Here is a 19,691-nt window from a genome sequence, read left to right as displayed (position 1 = left end):
TTTATATAATTTAAAAATTGATCTCATAAATACAAACAAGACAATTGTTTAGAATGACAGTCTAAAATCTTTTTTTAATTTAGGGGTCTTTCTAATTTAACAAATCCATCATTTAGCCACTGATGAGAATTTCCAATGGTATACTTATTTCAATAAGTCTTTTTATCGAAAGCCCAAGGGGTAATTTACCAGGTTTAGAAGAAGTTGTTAGTTTTCTGGAGAGGGCATAGAAGAGATGGTTTCAATTATCCCCCAAAATCTAGTCCCAGAAATAGGCTAAAATATGAAGACCCTTGTTACCACATGAGGTTAAGGATGGTGTTGTGTGTACAGTGCCACCACTATCCCACATATCTGTGGGAGGCTACCAATCACAGACACATTAATCTGTGACACTGGCTAGGCCCTCCTGGGATTGGACTTTCCCAGGGGCAGCAAGGGTTGAGATAACAAAAGTTCCTTGTGAATGGGACCTTCTATTAAGACAAATCCCCCTGAGAATTTGACATGTTCAAAACAAAAAGTATGTGCTGGCTGGGCGCAGTGGCTCATGCCTGTAATCCCAGCACTTTGGGAGGCGGAAGTGGGTGGGTCCCCCAGCACTGCTGGGGGACCTGGTGTACCCTCTGCAGCTGCTGGCCCAGGTGCTAAGCCCCTCACTGCCCGGGGCTGGCAGCACCAGCTGGCCACTCCGAGTGAAGGGCCCACTGAGCCCACACCCACCCAGAACTCATGCTGGCCCACAAGTGCCATGCACAGCCCCGGTTCCCGCCCGCGCCTCTCCCTCCACACCTCCCTGCAAGCAGAGAGAGCTGGCTCCAGCCTTGGCCAGCCCAGAGAGGGGCTCCCACAGTGCTGTGGTGGGCTGAAGGCTCCTCAAGCACTGCTAGGGTGGATGCTGAGGCTGAGGAGGTGCCAAGAGCAAGGGCTGCTAGCATGTTGTCACTTCTCAGTAGGACAAAAGGTTGCTACAGTCCTATTATTTTATGATTATTATAAGTGTACTATAACTCTAAAAAGAACTTGTTTGTATAATGTTATTCTATACAAGGTATGTAGCCCAGGAAGTGACTAACCAGATATGTGTTATGACCCATCTGAGCCTCCCATGACCACAGTTTTTAAAATAAGATTAAGGACTGAGGACTGATGGGGGCTCATAAATGATATGAGTAAAGTGTTAGCCAAAACAGAAGAAAAAGTGGTGCCCAAACAAGTCGCCTTAAAATGTGATGCCTGTGCTGTCATTGATAGTAAATAAGTTAGAAATAAGGTGTGGTTCTCTTAATTAGATATATGGCAGAAAATAAGTACATCTGTCATAGATTAGGACTGTGTGGAAATACATGTAAATACTGCCCTTGTGTCATTTAGGCCACTTGGATAAAAAGAAAATTAAAAGGATCCAGTTCACCTTCAGAAACGAAAAAATGGCCCTTCCTGTACTAAGGGACAATGTAACCCCTTAGAGTTAGTAATAACCAATCCCCTTGATCCTCGCTGGAAAAAAGAGGAGCGTGTGACCTTAGGAATCAACAGGGCCAGACTGGATCCTCGAGTAAATATCTTGGTTAGAGGAGAAGTTTACAAACGCTCTCCTGAGCCAGTGTTTCAAACTTTCTATGATGAACTAAATGTGCCAGTACCAGAAATTCAAGGAAAAACAAGAAATTTGTTTTTGCAATTAACCGAACATGTAGTCCAGTCTCTCAGTGTCACTTCATGTTATGTATGTGGAGGAACTGTAATAGGAGATCAATGGCCATGGGAAGCCCAAGAATTAGTACCTACAGACCCAGTTCCTGATGAATTCCCAGCTCAAAAGAATCACTCTGATAATTTATGGGTCCTGAAAGCCTCAATTATTGGACAATATTGCATAGCTAGAGAAGGAAAAGGATTCACTCACCACATAAGACGACTTAGTTGTCTGAGACAGAAACTGTATAATGGTACCACAAAAGCAGTCACTTGGTGGAGTTCAAATCACACAGAGAGAAATCCATTTAGTAAATTCCCAAAGTTGCAAACCATGTGGACCTACCTGGAGTCCCACCGGGACTGGACAGTCTCCACTGGATTATACTGGATATGTGGGCATAGAGCTTATGCCAAATTACCTGACCATTGGGCAGGTAGTTGTGTTATTGGCACTATTAAACCATCTTTCTTCCTACTGCCCATAAAAACAGGCGAACTCCTGGGCTTCCCTGTCTATGCTTCTTGTGAAAAGAGAAGCATAGCTATAGGAAATTGAAAAGATGATAAATGGCCCCCTGAGAGAATCATACAATATCATAGGCCTGCTACTTGGGCACAAGACGGCTCATGGGGATACCGGACCCCCATTTACATGATCAACCGAATCATATGGTTACAAGCTGTCTTAAAAATAATCACTAATAAAACCAGCAGAGCCTTGACTATTCTGGCCCAGCAAGAAACTCAGATGAGAAATGCTATCTATCAAAATAGATTAGCTCTCAACTACTTGCTAGCAGCTGAAGGAGAGGTCTGTAGGAAATTTAACCTTACTAATTGCTGCCTACACATAGATAATCAAGGGCAAGTAGTTGAAGACATAGTTAGAGATATGACAAAACTGGCACATGTGCCCATGCAAGTGTGGCATGGATTTGATCCTGGGGCCGTGTTTGGAAAATGGTTCCCAGTCTTTGGAGGATTTAAAACTCTTATAATAAGAGTTACAGTAGTAATAGGAAACTGCTTACTGCTCCCTTGTTTGCTACCTGTACTTCTTCAAATGATAAAAAGCTTCATCGCTACCTTAGTTCACCAAAATGCTTCAGCACAAGTGTACTATATGAATCACTATCTCTCTGTCTTGCAAGAAGACATGGGTAGTGAGAATGAAAGTGAGAACTCCCACTATTGAGTGAGTCTCAAAGGGGGAAATAAGGGAGGAGACCACCCCTCATATTGTCTTATGCCCAATTTCTGCCTCCAAAGAAAGAAAAAGTAAAAACTAAAAGGCAGAAATGAAATCCACAAGCAGACAGCCCAGCACCACACACTGGGCCTGGTAGTTAAAGATCGAACCCTGACCTAATTGGTTATGTTATCTATAGATTACAGACATTGTATAGAAATGCACTGTGAAAATCCCTATCCTGTTTTGTTCCGATCTAATTACCAGTGCATGCAGCCCCCAATCATGTTCCCCCTGCTTGCTCAATTGATCACGACCCTCTCATGCGCACCCCCTTAGAGTTGTGAGCCCTTAAAAGGGACAGGAATTGCTCACTCGGAGAGCTCAGCTCTTGAGACAGGAGTCTTGTTGATGCCCCTGGCTGAATAAACCCCTTCCTTCTTTAACTTGGTGTCTGAGGAGTTTCGTCTGCAGCTCATCCTGCTACACTCCATCTCAAAAAAAAAAAAAAAAAAACAAGTGTGTGCTGATATGTCTCAGGATTCCAAATCTTTTTAGGCTGGCCACTAATTTGAACCAAAAACTATATCCCTCCCTCTGCCATGATGGCAGAGACCAAGAGACAATGCTCCTGCTTGGTCACAAGCCACGTTCTCAAGGTTATAAAACAAGATAAGAATGGAACTTCATCTGGTTTTTAGATCACAGACCCACAGCAGTTTGTCTAAATAAATGCTAGTCTGATCACAACTGCGAAATTGGTCAATCCACAGGGCTGGCCTGAACAACAGACTTATGAGGGTTTTAGGTTTGTGTTCTACCCTATGGTATCCCACTTTATGATAGGCAATACAAAAAGACAAAGAAAAATACCGTTTTGGGGAGAAAAGGATTCAACAATATGAATATTTATACCAAAATGTACACCAGAGTCACTACACCAAAGACTAGTCACACAAATCCTTTTCTCCCATTAGTCAAGATTTTGAAGGGGAAAAAGAGACAGTGATTGTTACCATCCATTTGACCAGATTACACACAGAGAGAGGCAAGGAGCCTAGCTGGTAGAAATTTCTTACCCTTCTGCTGGTGTGTCTGATCCTGAGTTTTCTTGTCTGTGACTTCCAGAAGAACAGTTTTGGTATCCTGCTCACAGTGCCAAAACTATAGGGGCCAAGGGAAAACTTCCCCTTTGCCCTCTGAAGGGTCGCTGAAAGTCAGCTGACAAGAAGGCAGATGAATAGGAGAAATGGCCTACAAATTTATTAACAAGCAGAGGAGAAAACCACAGAGTGATTGCCCCAACCTCCCAACAGGGTTCAGAAGCTTATATACCATACTGAGGTTACAGAAAGAGTAGGGGCTTGCAGCCTGGCCCAGAACAGGTTATGGAGGTTGCTATATTTGGATGTTTGTCCCCCAAACCCTCATGTTAAAATTTGATACCCAACCTTGGGATTAGGACCTAATGGGAGGTGTTTGTCATGGGGGTACAGATTCCTCATGAACAGCTCATGGTCATAAGTGAATCCTTGCTCTAATAGTTTCCATGAGAGCCGGTTGTTAAAAATAGCCTGGCACCTACCCTCTCTCTTGCTTTCTCTCTTGCCATGTGATCTCTGCACGTGCCAGCTCTCCTTTATCTTCCAGCATGAATGGAAGCAGCCTGAGGCTTTCACCAGACACCAGACACACTCTTCCAGCCAGCAGAGTTGAGAGCCAGATACACTTTTTTTTCTTTATAAATTACTCAGTCTCATGTATTCCTTTATAGTGATACGAACAGATGACGACAATGGTAAATCTGACTATGGTGGTAAGACAGGGTATGGGAGGGGAAGAAGAGGAGGCCTGACTAGCAAAGGTGGTCTTGCTCTATAGATGAACCTCACAGGTAGCAGCCCTCAGACAGAATAGATGGTAAATGTTTCTTCCAGACCTTTAAAGGTGTCGGACTCTCAGTTAACCTTTCCTACATCTAGACAAGGGAGGGCCTCAGAGAAAGCCTGCTGCATCAATGCAGACTCTATACAGATGCAAATCTCCCCCACACAAGACAGCTTTGCAGGACTACTTCTCTTTGCAAGTTCTCTGAACAACCATCTCAAAATATGTCAAAGAAGTATGTTTGTGGGGAAAACATTTTTATTCCCTTCAAACAGGCCTATAAAATGGATTTATTCCTTATGCTCTTTTAACATAGCATCCACCTATTTCTATGTGAGCTGACCTACCATAGGCCATTGTATTAGCCTCTTTTCATGCTGCTGATAAAGACACACCTGAGACTGGGAAGAAAAAGAGGTTTAATTGGACTTACAGTTCCACATGGCTGGGGAGGCTTCAGAATCATGGCGGGAGGCAAAAGGCACTTCTTACATTGAGGCAGCAAGAGAAAAATGAGAAAGAAGCAAAAGCAGAAACCGCTGATAAACCCATCAGATCTCGTGAGACTTATTCACTACCTTGAGAATAGGACAGAAAAGACCAGCCCCCATAATTCAATTACCTCCCCGTGGGTCCCACCCACAACATGTGGGAATTCTGAGAGATACAATTCAAGTTGAGATTTGGGTGGAGACACAGCCAAAACATATCAGCCATCATCGCAGGTTCAGTGAAAAGCTAGTTTAGGAAAATGCTCAAATTGAGATTTCTGAAATATCCCCTTTCCTACCACATGTCCAGTGCATTCTCTCACCGGAGAGTACAACTTAGGTGGCAGGAGCTGAACCAGCCTTACCTCCACTAGTCTTCCTATATGCAGGCAACAAGACAGAAGAAGGGAAAGGGACCTGAGAATGCAGGCAAGAGATAAGATTGTTTGTCAAGAAAAACCCCAATACTGATCATATCTATGGAGCCACAAGTGGAAGCCAAAAATGGTCTTCCCAGTGTGTTACTCTCTGGGAGGTGTTCTTATCTTCCAGCATCTACTCCCTTCTAGTTATCTGATGGCGTTGTAACAAATCTTTATGACAGAAGTGGAATGCCTCTTTCTCCCTCCCTTTCTCCACCTCCCCCTTGGTATGTGATGGTAGACAGTATAGTGACTTCGAGTGTTTATTTAACTGTGCATGCTTTTTCTCCATTGTCTAAACATCCCCCGGGAACCTTGACATCAGTTTCACCTCTCCTCTGGGGTTGAGAGATGGAAAGAAGGGTCAGGAACTTGAACAGAAATCCAGCCCTCAGTACATTTCAGTAAGTAATTGCTTTCTTTTTTCCTTTCAGAGTAAAAAAAACCTGTTTCAAACTCTCTTCGGGACAACCTGTGAATTAAACATCCTATTCATTGCAGACATGCTTCATATTTCACCTTGATGGGCAGTCTTAAAGTCTCTACTTAACTATTGATAGCCACTGAGATCGCAGTAATCCCTGAGACACTCATGGCAGAATGGTTCTAATTGTTAGACAGCTTTTTCCTAGATTGAGCTGAAATCTGTCACCGTGGAATATATCTTTCCCTTCCCCACTAGGCCTAGTTTTTCTCTGTGTTAGTCATTCTGCCGGGCATTATGGAAGATATCAAATAGTGAAGGGCATGATCCCTTCATGGAGCTTTAGGCAGGTAAGATACACTGCATGGAAAATAATTTATACATAACATAATAATCCTATGAAGTAAGCATTATGCTTTCTTAAAACAAATGAGGAAACCAGATTCAAAAATGTTCATTGCTGCATGTGTTATAGTGAAAAGATTGTTTAACCTGGCGTGGTGGCTCACGCTTGTAATCCCAGCACTTTGGGAGACCAAGGCGGGTGGATCACCTGAGGTCAGAAGTTCAAGACCAGCATGGTCAACATGGTGAAACCCCGTATCTACTAAATATACAAAAAAATTAGCCAGGCGTGGTGGCAGGTGCCTATAATCCCAGCTACTTGGGGGGCTGAGGCAGGTGAATCGCTTGAACCCAGGAGGCAGAGATTGCAGTGAGCCAAGATTGCACCACTGCCCTCCAGCCTGGACAACAAGAGTGAAACTTCGTCTCAAAAAAAAAAAAAAGTTTAAAAGGCAGAATTACTGGAGTGCTAAATGGGTTGTATAAAGGATGTATGATTTTAGTGGCTTTCTAAAAATATTGAATCATATGACTAGTTTACTTCCCCTGACCAAGTAGATATCAAGGGGCACAGCTGAGAGTTATCTTCAAGGAGGACAATGTGTGCACAGGGTGACACTGTCAAGACACTAAGGCATCATCTAGATCTGATGATAAATTAATTAGTTTATGGTATTATTTATCTGACGATTAATTTATAGCAGGAAGGACTTCAGATAGGCAAAAGGAGGAACTATGAACCTAGCTGGTTGCTAAAAAACTGAAAGGTACTACCAATGGAAATGGGCAACATCTCCATCCTTGGAGATCATCAGAGGTGACCAGACAACTACAGATTCTAAATGATTTCAACATTCAGCTGCCTGAAGGCAGGGGCCTGGATGGAATTTTTCTTTCAGGTACCTTTCAGATCTGAGACTCTGATTCTAATTCGGAGGTAGAGGAAAACAGGTAAATATTTCTCTCCCTAATGTGATAGCAAGTAAAAATGAAAAATAAAGGGCCTAAAGCTGGGTGTGGTGTCATGCACCTGTAGTCCCACCTACTTGGGGAGCTGAGAGAATAGGAGTGCTTGAGCCCAGAAGTTTGTCGCTAGCCTGGGCACATAGCAAGACCCTGTCTTTATAAACAAAACAAAATAAAATAAAAATTAAAAAAATAATAGAAGACCTAATTCTCCTTCTTGAAAATAAAAATAAAAGACACACCGCCATCAACCCTGCCCTGCAATCCTCAACTCTTTTTTCAGAATTTTTCTATGCTTCCTTTTCAAACGTATATAAATCTTCCCTATGACTAAATAAGTTTCTCAATTCAGGAATGTTTCCTCAAGGGCCTGGGAGTCATCTTTTTGAAATGCAACCATCACGGAAGATAGTGTCCCTATCTCCCAGTTCCTGTGGGACGGTTACAGCCTAACTTCAGTGGGCGCCTTGCCCCAATTTGCAAAACTACCTTCTGTCATAAAGATATGGAAAGTTTGTTTTTCCTCCAAATAAAGCTAACACAGGTGGTCTCCCCAATTACCAAGATAAAGTTAGGACAAACTCTGTGTGACAAAAGGTGTTGTCTCTTTCTTAAGGACGAGTGATTGTTTATCTTGGGAGCATGAATGTACTGGTTTGTATCTGCTTGGCTGTTTAAGCGGGGAGTTTCCTTTCTGCCTTTGCAATCTCTTAGCAATTGCATGTGATGCACATCACATTCTGGTTTAATTGCTATTCACTAATAAAAAGAAATAGCTATTCAATAATAAAAATAAAAATGTTTTATGGCCAGGTGCAGTGGTTCATGCCTATAATTCCAACACTTAGGGAGGCTGAGGCAGGAGGAGTATTTGAGTCCAGGAGTTTGAGATCAGCCAGGGCAACATAGCAAGACCCTGTCTCTATTTTTTGTATAAAAATTATTTAGACTGGGCACAGTGGCTCATGCCTGTAATCCCAGCACTTTGGGAGGCCAAGGCAGGCAGATCACCTGAGGTTGGGAGTTTGAGACCAGCCTGACCAACATGGAGAAATCCCATCCCTACTAAAAATACAAAATTAGCTGGGAATGGTGGTGCATGCCTGTAATCTCAGCTACTCAGGAGGCTGAGGCAGGAGAATCACTTGAACCTGGGTAAAGGTTGTGGTAAGCCAAGATCACACCATTGCACTCTAGCCTGGGCAACAAGAGAGAAACTGTCTCAAAAAAAAAATTATTAAAAAAATTAAATTAAGAAAAGTGTTTTGTTTCTCTACTACCTTTGTGGAGGGAATTTCTGGGTTGGGACAAGATTTTGGTTTTTTAATTTTCTCAATAATTTTTGTGAATGAAGGTAAGATGGCTGGCAGTTTCTGAATAAAGTGGACAACTGAAGGTCTGTGTCCACACAGTCAGGTAAGAGACCCTGATTTTTAAAAAGTCTCCTTCTCCCTCTCTACTTGTTTGGAATAGTAACTGGATGATACCAAATTCAAGCTTTTGCTATTGAATAAACATGGGAAGTACAGGCTCTAAAATCTCATCAGGATCACCATTAGGTTCATGGTAGAAAAATATGGGATGCCAGGAATGTTGCCTGTTGGACTCTCTTGAATGGCTTACATCTCTCTCTCACATTTGGAATGGATATACACATCAGATTCTAGTCCTGCAGTGGCCTAGGGATGGCTCCCTTTGATTTGGATAAATTACTGCATTTGCAGAAGTTCTCGGAAGGTCCTTATGTCAAGCAAATGAGTTACTGGTATTTGTGGGATGAATATTATTCTAAGAGGAAACTTAAAAGTGATTTAGATAACCAGAGAGAAAGACTGAAACAAAAAAATAGAACAGGAAATACAAGAATTAAGAGCACTTTCTCTTTCACAGAAACCTCCTCCATTGATTATTCTTGTTCCCTCTGTTCCTGCTGCCTCACTTTATCCCTCCTTGTCTCAGACTGACTCCTGGAAAGGGATGTGTGATGAGCTTTTAGACAAGTGGTTTCTCTCCTTAGCGAGTTCCATGAGAAGAGAAAAAAGGATGCCACTTTTCCAGCTGCAAATGAGTTACCGCCCTGTTTGAGGACGTAGAATTGACTGCCCCCTGGCCTATCCCCAAGTCCACTTCTTGCCTTAGACCAGATTTCACCTCCAGGGACCCCTTCTCATCCACACACCATTTAACTAGAAAGGTGAAAAAGATAAAATTAAATAATCAAGATCCTGGAGTAATCGAGAACTCAGATAAAAGACTATGTCCCTGTATGAAGGCAGCAGGATGGAGAGTTACTTGGAAAAAGACAAACAAAAAGATATTAGGTTCATAAATATACCAGTATGGAAAAACAAACCAAGATGCCCTATAATCCTACCTTTTTCCTATTTTAATGCAAAGAAAACCAACCCTTTTTACTCAGATCACCAGCAAATCTGATGCCACTGAGAAGCCCCCCGGGTCCCTTGGATGCAAAGGAAACATTTAGCGCCTATGTGCTCTTCTCTCCTGCCGATATCATCCATCTAAAGGATTTTTCCTGTACCCCGGGAAGATACACAAAAGTTTGCAGAAATGCTCCACAGCTTGTGTTTCGTTTACAGCCCTGCACATAGGGATGTGCACTGACTTGACTCTTGTAGGGAATCCTGCAACCAGCCCATTTTGCTTGTTTGAGGACCTGGAGATGATCCACCACCTAAGGTGGCACTGTGACCAGGAAGAAATTGATTACCACTCCCTACAACTACAGAACTGAGCACGTTAGAGATCCATCCAGAGCGACTGCTAGCAGCAGTACTTGAAGCCTTTCCACTAAAGGTAAGTTGGGAGAGGTTGCAATGGTGTACCTGGAATAAGAATGAGTCCTCCATTGATTTCCAGCAGCAGTTTGTGGAGGCTTTCTCAGAATTTACTAGCATGGACCCAGGAGCAGATAAAATCACTCCCTAATCTTGGCAAACTTTGTCTCTGCTCTCTTGCTGACTAGCCAAGCCCAAATTAAGGAAAAGGTGTTAGGATAGCAAGGACAGACTATTGTTCAAATCCTAGCAGCAGCCACTACTCAGTTTAGGGATAAGACAAAGAAGAACAACAGAGATTAAAGACTGCTGTTGGCTGCTCAGTGAGAATTAATTACCAAGGAGGATAATCCCTATACCGGGCAAAGTATAAAGATAGCAAAGGAAGAGGAGAAAACTGAATGTTGTTATTGCAAAATACCAGGGCACTGGAAGGACTATAGAAAGAGACTCGGGAGGATACCAAAATTGCAGAGTCAAGAGAGTCAGGAAAGCTGAGAAAGATGAAACCCTCAGCTAGGAAATAGTTGGCAAATGGCTCAAAATTGACAGATTGGGGGAATCTCAGAGGTGGGAAGTGGTAAACCATCTATGTCAAGGACTTCCATCCTTGGCTTTTCTGGTAGATATTGGTGCTACTTATTCTGCAGTTTCCTCAGAAAATTCCTGCTTTCCATCTGGTAACTGATGAGTACAAGATGTTGGTATTTTGGATCAGCCTCCATTTATTCCTTTTTCTCTTGGATTCCCAAACAGACAGGTGCTCTTACTAAGGTACCTTCATTCTGACTTTCTCCTGTATCTCCTATAAACCTATTGGGGAGAGACCTAATCTGCAAATTAAAGGCTGCTATGTTTTGTACTCCAGATGGCCTATTGGTGAAGTTCCTTGAACAAAAGAGCACCTGAAATGGTTACTATGTGCCTTATAGAAGAAAAGGGACCAGGCATGGTGGCTCACACCTATAATCCCAGCATTTTAAGAGGCTGAGGCAGGAGGATCACTTGAGCCTAGAAGTTCGAGACTAGGCTGGGCAACATAGGGAGACCCTGTCTCTATTTAAAAAGAAGGAAAACAAAATAATTATCTTATGTATGTATGTATGTATGTATTATTATTATTATTATTATTATTTTTAGAGACAGAGTCTTGCTCTGTTGCCCAGACTGGAGTGCAGTGGCGTAATCTCAGCTCACTGCAACCTCCGCCTCCCGGGTTCAAGCAATACTTGTGCCTTAACCTCCTGAGTATCTGGGACTACAGGTACGTGCCACTATGCCTGACTAATTTTTGTATTTTTAGTAGAGACAGGATTTCACCATATTGGCCAGACTGGTCTCAAACTCCTGACCTCAGGTGATCTGCCTGCCTTGGCTTCCCAAAGTGCTAGGATTATAGGCGTGAGCCACTGAGCCTGGCCAGCAAGGGAATAACTTAAAAAGGACATTCACCCTGTTATACTACCACACTTCTAGTAAAGAAGGAAGGTAAGTTTCATAGAGATATACAGGTTTGCATGAGATCTTGGAGACATAAATGAACTTATTGTTCCATTAACTCCTGTGGCCCCTAACCCTGTAACTATTCCAACTTTGGTACTGTCATCTACAAATATTTTTTTCTGTGATTAGTCTATGTTTTGCTTTTTCTTCTGTTCCTCTAGTGGGCAAGTCTAAATGTTTTTTGCTTTTACTTACGAAAAAGCCCAATATCTGTGGCAAATAATTCCTACAAATAATGCCCCCCTACTATTTTCTCTAGTTATTTTTAGGAAAACTTAGAGAAATTTGTTCCACCAGAGGAATCTACAATTAATCAATGTGTAGATGATTGACTGGTAGCCTCAGAAACTAAGCAGCAACACAAAATAGATTAAAGCATCTACTGTCAGCTGAAAACTAAAATGTTACGGTCTAGGAGTCAATCGATTTTGCATATCAAACAACTTTCTATAGAAAAACAATTGAGACAATTTTAGGGATTAGTAGGGCATTGAAAACAATGAATCCCAACTTCTGCTGAGTGTGCAAAACCTTTGATGAGCAATTGCATGATAACTCTCCCTGGTCTTTAGAATCTGAGGAGGCTTTTGAACAACTGAAATTAGCTATAACTTCTCCCCTAGTCTTGAGGAATCTCAATTTTGAAAACCTTTCCACTTGTTTTGTTATGAAAATAAAGGTTCTGCTAATGAAATATTAGCTAAAAGTTGGGATTAAACTATAGGCCAATAGTTTATTTATCAGTTCTAGAAAGCACTGCACTGAGAATGCCTGGGTGTCCGCAAGAGGAAGAGGTAGCTAGCATTCTTACTGAAAAAGCCCAAAGTCTTATCTTGGGTCACATGACTTATCTGCATGTCCCACATGCTGTGACAGCAATCTTACAAGCCCATAAAGCCTAGCATTTGTCAGTGTGCCATTGAACTAACTGTGAACAAGCATTATTATGTAGTCCTAACATTGTACTTGGAAGGTGCAGTCTCCTAAACCCTACTACCCTCTTACGAGGTTCTGATTAAATAGATGATCATGACTGAACAATGGTAATGGAAGATATTAAGCCCTGGCCTGATTTATTAGACTTCCAGTTTCAAAATGCAGATTTGAGTCATGGTTCTGGGCTAAGAAAGGATGACTGAAGACTTTCTATAGTGTGGTGACTTCTTATGAAATTTTGGAAGCTTATGTTTTGTCTGGAATTAAATCAGCACAAGCAGCCGGGTTATCAGCAGTTACTAGAGCTCCAATTCTTAATTATGGACTAGTAAATTATGTTTTACCTAAAGCTGCCTTTTTACAGATTTTACGTTCAACCTAAAGGCTTTTCTGTACATAGTGAACTATAACCTAACTGGATGTGTAAACAGACTATAACCTACTCTTGGGACAAGAAGCCAAGTCTTAGCCCATCACAGCAGCCATACTTCAACCACTCACAGGTGACCAACTATTCAAACCATGTTCAAACAAAGCAAATGCCAAACTGTAACCAGTTTGGCTGCTTCTGCACCTCACTTCCATTTTGTGTACATCACTTTCCTTTTTCTGTCCATAAATCCTCTCCAGCCACACGGCAGCACCAGCGTCTCTCTGAACATACTCTGGTTCTGGGGACTGCCTGATTCACAAACTGTCCTTTGCTCAATTAAGCTCTGTTCATTTGTCCAAAGGTTTCCTTTTAATACATGGTGTCAGAAGTAGCATCTGAAATAGAGCTTCCAGTGACCCCCAGGAGCATCAAATAACCAAGCAAGGTACCTGCTGACCCCATTGTGTTCATTGTTTTCTCACAGCAACTGGGAATCATGGGTAAGCTCTCTTGGATTCTATAGCTACATGGATTTGTGTTTTGAGCTACCTGAACTTGTTAGAGCACATTTTTTTCCGAACTGTGTTCTGGAGTTTACAACAAAAACTGACTGGGTCTAGAATCAGATTGGATCTGATAATTAACTGCTTGCATCCAGTTAGTTGTTTGGCTGTCTGACTGTGTCAGACAGGAACTAACAGTAAATTGCAATTCTGCAGGGGGTCTAATTTTCGGCTTTCAGAAATTTTTCAGATTTTTTGTGTCCTATCCCCTTAATTGTTGTTGTTGTTTTTCTTGCACTGTTAGGTAGGAGAAAATTCACTGGCTAGGTTGATCAAGGGGATCTAAATGGTCAAGGTAAAAATGGGATTCTTAATTTCTGAAGAACTGAATACTCCCCCTTCTGGCTATGCCTACATTTACATGTATAAGTATTAGGCCCTAGAAACAGCGAATGCTTACAAAAATGGTGAAATGTTACTAAAGATATTTTAAAATTACAGTGGAATGTTCCAAATGAAAAACATTGCGCTTTAAAAAGTGCATTTAAAAATGAAAGCTCCCAAATTAGGCTAACCCAGAGATGCCTATTTATGTGCAGAAGCTTCTAAAAAGATTTCAATATTTTTATTACCTCTTTTAAAAGACTCTTTATAAAAGGCAAATAAAAACCTTAGGCAACTAATTGATAAGAAAAATTAAATCTGCCACCATTTTGGCTTAATAACTATTCCACCCCCAAAAGTATAAAGAAAGCTGTCCTGGATAAAGGGTTTATAAAATATAGGGCCTCAGGTAAAGTAGGTTTGCTTCTTTTTCAGAGCTATTCGTGCTGAGTCCAGACATACAGAATGCTTTCTTTGCCCTATTTCTCAATGTACTCCACCCTGAACTTGGTAATTTTAGTGAAGAAACAGTAGCTAAGTTAAAAAAAAAAACCCTGCCTATTGAACTAAATCACTCTCAAAAATACACCTTTCTGACATTTAGCTGGCTGCTTTGAAATGCTTTTGTAAATAAAATTTACATCTATAAAGGAAATCTTCATTTGTAAGGGTGTCTGCCTCTGTGCACTTGGAAAAGAGGGAGGACTGAGTCACTAGAAACTCCTATCATTGGTTTAAATTTATATAACAAATCTTACCTTTGTTTAAGGTGTTTTTCTTCCCATCTTGTCTTAACTAGGCCTTTACCTACATCCTGATTCCTTGGTTTGGGCAAATTATGGTACAATATTTAGGTCAGAAGTTTCAGTTCTCTGATTTTTAAGACAGAAATTTCCTACCTTATTTTACTTAAGAGTCATCCCATTAGAAATGCAAATCTAGGGTTGCCTAGCTAACAATTGCTTAGAACAATGGAACGGATAATTGGAAGATTGATTGTCACAATGGGGAAAATAGAAAAACTGTTTGAGAGCTGGCAAATGAGAATCTTTATGAAAGCTGTAAAATTTGCTTCTGTCATGTGTGTCTGTATGTCTCTATGTGTTATGTGTATGTAATAATATTTGATTTAGAAAACTAATTTTAAAAGTATTGGTAAAATAAGATAGAAATGGCTTCAGAATTATCAGTTAAATATAATTCAGACATTTTTGCCTGGATCTACTGGTCAGACAGATTTACATTGTCTCCGTGACATGTTTTAAAGTTATGAAATGATATCTTTGGCATTTGCCTAATCTGTCTGTTAGTTAAAGCTGTAAGGCACAGATGCTGGGCTACATTGAAGCCTTGTACATGTCTTACTGTGAGCTTGTTTTTTTATTTTGAGCCTCTGGATTCTGGGATCTGGACAGGTTGTTACAATAGGTAACTAGTAAGATATGAGCAGAGCAGAGCAGGAGAGCCCTACCTTCCCCAACCAGGAATGTCAGGTGATTATCAAGTGATGGTCAGGTGGTTGTTAACTGTCTCTCTAAAACACTAATTGGTTGCAGCCAGTGCTGAGGAAAGGCGGTTCATAGATAGAAAAACCTGAAACTGCTGATCAGCAGCTTCCCGATAAGATCTCAGGAGTTGGGTGTGCATTAAGAGGCAAAATGGCAGAATTTAACTGGTATATGACCTTCTAGGGACATTTGATAAGGGAAGAGTGCCTCAGGTGAGCATGCATACATCTCCAGTAAACACACTGCACATGCTCCTCTCCCAAGTGCTAGCAGGCCACGGCTCATGCGAACAGCCAACCCAAAGGAAGAATAACAGAAGAAGGGATGCAAGACCCCAGAAGTATGCCAACATATAAAACCCCAAGTCAAAGGTCGAATCATGCACCTGATCTCTCAAGTCATCTGCTTGGCCCTTTTCCAAATATAGAGGGTCAAGTATTTCCAAATGTATTTTTATTTCCTTTTGTTCCTGCTGTAAAGTTTTTTTTAACAAACTTCACTCCTGCTTTAAAACTTGCCCCTCTCTCTCCTTCTGCCTTATGCCCTTGAGTCAAATTCTTTCTTCTGAGGAGGCAAGAGTTGAGGCTGATGCAGACCCACATGGATTCACTGCTGGTAACAAGGTGACCATGGTGAGGCCTGGGAATATGTCCTCAGTGCCTGGACCACTCTCTGCAAAGCAAAGCCAACCTCCAATGGCACATTCTCCCTGAACCAGTGTTGCCAGCTGGCCATGCCAGGAGGGGTTTGATCCTCCAGGTATCATCTTCACAGTTGTCCTCTGTTCTGACCTCTATACCTGATATGTAAATTCAAGACCCAGATGAGCCCTTCACTACAGAACTGCCTTGGGTGCCATATGGGTACTTAGGGCCCAGGATGATTAGGGAAGATGTTAGGGAGGGTACCTATGTCATAGTTTGAAAATTCTTTTCAGTAATTTAAAATCTTTAATCTATTAAATTAACTAATAGATAGTCATAACATGTTTGAGTTATTTCTAAGTAAGTTAAAATACTGAAACATTAATTATTTAACCTAAGTTTAAGTTTATATATCTTGGCATCTTACTTTTACATAGTATAGAGAAGCTAAATATAATTAGATCTGTTAATAAACAAGAAAAACTGAAGAAACATCTTTCTTAAAACATTAGGAAATGATTTTCATCTACAAATACTGATATAAAACAGTTTAAAATTACTTCCTAGGTTTTCGCTAGAAATTAGGGTTATTAAGAGTTAAAATTAAAGTTAATATATGTAAATAAAACTACCAGTTATAAAAGAAACAATTTTATATACAGAATGTATTTTTTTAAAAATGGAAGATATATTTTTGGTGAGGAAAGTTGTAAAGGCATGAAGATGTGAGTATGTTGAAAAAAAATTTTGTCTAGTTTAGAAGCTATTTCAAGTTTGTTGCAAATTGAAGGAATAAAGTATATAGATAAAATTACACAGGTATAAAAATTTGGGGAAAGAAAAAATAGAAAAATTTTGTGAGAGGCTAAAAAAGGTTTATGAAAATCTTATCTTGTGTGTCCAAAAGCTGTCCGAGATTGGATGAATTTGTTTGTAAGGTTTTAGTCAAATTAGCTTTCATGTTGATAATACACTAATACAATAGTAAAATTTGGTTTCTCTTAAAGAAGAATTTTATGTAGTATGAATCAGAGTCAGTAAAATATTTTTGTTCACCTTTTGAGGAAACTGCAAAAAAGAAAAGGGGAAGAGAAGAGAGAAAGATTCTGTCTTAGGCTGTCTTTATTAGGCCTTTGCATTATTTGGAAAACTGAGCCTCTTCGCTATCAAAGAGTAAAGGTTTTTGCTTTTAGAAAATCTTTTAATTATCACTTTGACTAAATGAATGATTATTATTTGACGGTGACATGTGATACTACTTTGATTAAGTGTTTTAAACTTTTGGTGTATTTGACAGGCTTTCCAAATTCAAATTTCAGATTCAAGATTAAGTCACTTTGGCTTCACACTAACTTTGGGATGTCACAGTGGGTCCCTGCAGCATCCAAAGTGGGAATAATGAACAGGCTTAGCTGATATGTTAAATTACATGAGAGACATTGTCAAACAAGAAACAATGTTTAACCTTCTTCAAGTTATATTTTTATGGATATGTTTTTAATATATGTTTCAAAATTATAAGAGATTCCTAAAATTCTGATATGCCTTGTTATGTTATTGGTTATAATTATGGTTATAATGCAACAGAAATAACCAAATTTATTTGTCAATTTTGTCTTTAACCATGACTATTTTAAGTTGTTTCCACAGTTAACTGCTTAATTCTGATGCATTTTCTTTCTTCTTTCTTCCTTTTTTTTTTTTTTTTCAGAGACAAGGTCTCACTGTGTTGCCCAGGCTGCTCTTGAACTCCTGGGTTCAAGAGATCCACCCACCTCAGCCTCCCAAAGTCCTGGAATTAGAGGTGTGAGCCACCGTGCCCGGCCCTGATGCATTTTCTGAAAGCTTTTTAGAAGCAAATAAATTGCTAAAGTATTGTGTCTCCTAAAAGGTTCATGGAAAGGATAGAAAGGACCCTGATATCATTTACACTGGGTAAGAATTCCCAGAATTCTAATGAAGAGACTGACTGGTTTATAAAACTGCTAATCCAAGCAAGACAAGAATTAATTGAATACCAAGGAAATACTTTGCCAGATTTTCATGCTAGATAAGCCGGTAATGAAATTGTTAAGATCTGCAGTTTCAATGAACTCCACAGTCCAAGCCAAATTACCTCTGATAACTCATCTAATAAACAGTGCTATGCATCTGTATTGGAGAAACAAAACTGGTGTTTAAGAGGATATAAATTAGTTGTTAAATGTGGACTCATGGAGAACCTGGATAACCACATGGTCCCTCCTGCATCCTTAAAGCCTCCACTATGAAAAGCTCTGCAATTTATATATATGGAAGACAATAGAAACTTCAGGTTTTTGCTACCTGATGTGCCATTTGGACATTTATAGAGGGATTTTATTTCTCTGCCATTTTCAGTGCATGTTTTCTAGATGTTTAGAAGCTTTTTCATGCAAGAAGGCTGATGGTATAACAGTGGCTAAGAGGTTATTAGGAAATGTGTTTCCTCATGGGGCATTCTGGAGAAATCTTCAGTGATAGAGGTATTTGTTTCACTGGACAAGTTGTAAAACAGTTAAATAAAGTTTATAGATACAACAGCATTAGACAAAGCTAACTGAATCGACTGGATTGCCTTGGTCAATGGTACTGCAGATTGATTACAATTAGATCCACTTTCAATGGAAAATATAAGTTGACCCCTTATGAAATAGTCACTGGAAGGTTTGTGCCCCTAATAATAGGGCCTCATGTATCCTCTGCTTCTAAACTCTGAAATGACTATATGCTGCAAATCTTTAATGCATTATGCCAAAGTGCATTTTTTTTCCAGGTAAAGGAAGCTTTTCATGATGGACTAACTGAAGACAATGAAATCCTTTATGATCTAGAACCTGGAGACTGAGGCTTCTAAAAACACCAGAAAAAGACTGCCCTGCCACCTACACTGCAGCAATAGAATCTTTGGTCCATGGAGTCACTCATGCTAAATGTGACATAACCAAACTGAAACTGTATGGAAGCAGATAGATCCCAAAAACAGACTATGGTTGTTTTTGTTTTTGTTTTTGTTTTTCTCTCTCTCTCTCTCCTGAAAACAGGAGACTCCAGCATGAGAAAGCCCCTTCCGGCCCGGTGCAGCGGCTCACGCCTATAATCCCAGCACTTTTTGCTTGAGCCCAGGAGTTCCAGACCAGCATAATCAACAGGGCAAAACCCCATCTTTACTAAAAGTACAAAAATTAGCTGGGCGTGGTTAATCCCAGTAGCTCAGGAAGCTGAGATGGGAGAATCTCTTGAATGCAGGAGGTGGAGGTTGCAGTGAGTCGAGATTGCATCACTGCACTCCAGCCTGGGTGACAGAGTGAAACTCCTTATCAAAAAGAGAGAGAGAGAAAGAGAGCCCTTTCTAGTGTAACCCTTACAAAAAAGTAACCTGAAGTCCTTGTTCCCACCTTACAAAATCCACCATTCTGCTATTTCAGTGGGATTTGAGTCCAAATAAGAACATTTATGATAGCAACAGAGTGACATAAATAGCCTAAAGAGACAATTTGTTAAATTAAGTTTGACCTAAAGCTACTTCCTTACATATTTAAATTTGGTCTAAAAGTTTCTTCATACATAGTGAACTGTAATCTAACTGGCTGTGTAAA

At 40.4% G+C, this 19,691-nt stretch overlaps 1 long non-coding RNA gene across 2 annotated transcripts; it reads left to right on the top strand.

The window, feature by feature from the left end:
- The first annotated feature begins 3,320 nt into the window (after window positions 1-3,320).
- Window positions 3,321-19,276, top strand: LOC117074881. Of its 2 annotated transcripts, none has more exons than XR_004433747.1 (5): window positions 3,321-6,094; window positions 10,026-10,242; window positions 13,397-13,535; window positions 17,786-18,009; window positions 18,869-19,276. It is a non-coding gene; the product is annotated as an uncharacterized LOC117074881 (long non-coding RNA). The 2 variants fall into 2 exon arrangements; XR_004433748.1 differs by having other exon boundaries at window positions 9,845-10,242.
- The last annotated feature ends 415 nt before the right edge of the window (window positions 19,277-19,691 follow it).

This window comes from Trachypithecus francoisi, unplaced genomic scaffold, assembly GCF_009764315.1.
Source record: "Trachypithecus francoisi isolate TF-2019V2 unplaced genomic scaffold, Tfra_2.0 Lachesis_group5, whole genome shotgun sequence".
In the NCBI taxonomy this organism is placed as follows: domain Eukaryota; kingdom Metazoa; phylum Chordata; class Mammalia; order Primates; family Cercopithecidae; genus Trachypithecus; species Trachypithecus francoisi.
The sequence above is the reverse complement of the archived record's forward strand: the minus strand, read 5'-3'. Positions and strand labels throughout refer to the sequence as shown.